Source organism: Solanum dulcamara, chromosome 7, assembly GCF_947179165.1.
Source record: "Solanum dulcamara chromosome 7, daSolDulc1.2, whole genome shotgun sequence".
Lineage (NCBI taxonomy): Eukaryota > Viridiplantae > Streptophyta > Magnoliopsida > Solanales > Solanaceae > Solanum > Solanum dulcamara.
Genome location: NC_077243.1, coordinates 45,633,584 through 45,635,545, shown reverse-complemented (window position 1 = coordinate 45,635,545; position 1,962 = coordinate 45,633,584). Strand labels below are relative to the sequence as shown.

The window sequence follows — 1,962 nt, the reverse complement described above, 5'->3', positions numbered from 1 at the left end:
TGGTAAAGACCAATATATCTCGGGCTTAACTTCTTCCTTCTTGCCGAACCTCATTACTCCTTCCATAGGCAACACCTTCAAATATACCCAATCGTTCACTTAAATTTCCAAAGAGCGATGTTGATTGTCTGCATATAGCTTCTGTTGATTTTGAGCAGCTAATAACTTTCCTTGAATAGGATTTACATTCTGTACCTCTTATTGAACCACGTCTAGGCTTATTAGTCATGCTTTACTAACATTAAACCAACCAATTGGCGACCTACACTATCTGCCATACAAAGTCTCGTATGGGGCCATCCGAATACTAGAACGATAGTTAATATCATAAGTATTCCAGATAGGTGGTAGGCAATTATCCGAGCCACCTTTGGGGCGAACCGCATAGGTTCGCAACATATCATCTACCATGTAGCTAGTAGACCTAGTCTGTCCATCAGTCTGAGGGTAAAGTAGTACACGAAGGCTTATCTGTCTTTTCTATTTCTTCGCGGACTGACCTTTGGTAGTTAACTGTAACTTGGGATCCTTCATCTGGGATAGTATCTATGGGGACTCCGTAAGGTCCTACCCCCTTTATCCTATAATTTCACACCTTCTTGGCTGAGTAGGTAGCCTTTGATTGAAGGAGCATGGGCTAATATTGTTATTCTGTTGGTAACATTCCCTCTAGAGTCATCTATCCATGGAGTGCAAAGTGAGTCCTATAGCCAAGGTCGTATTGTGGAATCTTTGACCTTGTGTATTACTTTTTGCCTTCTTTAAATGACATCAACCGGTACCCTTACCTTTTGGGTTTTGCTTTTTGTCCCTCAGAGGTGGTTGCCAAGTGGTGTTGAAATTCCCTTACCCATTGGCCCATATAGCCATTCCGTGGTTTGCCTATCATTAACTGGTGCTATGTTGAAGAACTGTGGCATACAAGTGCGCCATCGGTTAGTAATCAGCAAATCCTGCTTGCGTTGCTCAAGCCCTTTTTACAATTCCCTTAACGTAACTTATAATACTCTAGGTACATAATCTCATGTCGTTCCTCCGCTGCTAGTTCAAATTCTTCCAACTCGCGCGATCATACCAGTACTGACGCACTAAGGTCCATTAGAATTTTGAAGTTAAGCGTGCTTGGGCGAGAGTAATACTGGGATGGGTGACCTCCCTAGGAAGTCTTCGTTTCGCGTTTCATTGCAATTCTTGCAATAATGTGTGAGGCACTCAACTTAGTCCAAGATTTACCTTAGCGTCGTCTTACTAGTCTTCATATTTCACCCTGCCCTTTTTCCTATTATCTTGCAATCGGTATAGGGGTAGATCTCTAGTTCCACCATGACCATGTTCCTTTTTGTTCATTTGATTTAACTTCTCCTATTGTATTCACTCCTTTTCGTAAACACCCATTTATTAGGGTCTCTGCTAATGGTTTCCCGTACGGTCTTAGATATCATGGTTTCTATCTATTATGGCTGGCTTTTAGATCTTGCTAGCTCGTTCCATCATGGGATTTCCTTAGAATTTTTAAGTGTTCACATTAACACGTTGTAGTGTCGGTTGGTTTTACCTCATACTTGTATGTCTCATATCCACTTCCCCCTTTTAAGGTGTAGTCATGCCATTGTCTATTTATTTTTATCCTTACAAAGGCATATAAGTCTTTTCTAACATATCTAGTATACTGTATCTTACCTATACCTTAAATTACCTACGTGTGAGACTTTAACACAATTAGAAGGTGCTTATCATCGTTTCAAACTTGGTCATAATACTATCTTAATCCCAAAGGGATACCACTTATTCTCCTAATAACTTCGCAGTACAGCGGTTGTTTTACAACCCTACATTCCTTATCCTTGGTTATGCATCTGTCGCAACATCCTTTGCGACCAACTCTATAGCCATCATTTTGGCTTTTGGTCTAGCATGATGTCACTATGCTCCATAGCGTCTCTTGAGTTATTCGATATCCTT

General features: G+C 40.8%; 1 pseudogene; it reads left to right on the top strand.

Moving 5' to 3' along the window:
- The first annotated feature begins 1,061 nt into the window (after positions 1–1,061).
- On the top strand, positions 1,062–1,181 carry LOC129897952 (5S ribosomal RNA; annotated as a pseudogene).
- The last annotated feature ends 781 nt before the right edge of the window (positions 1,182–1,962 follow it).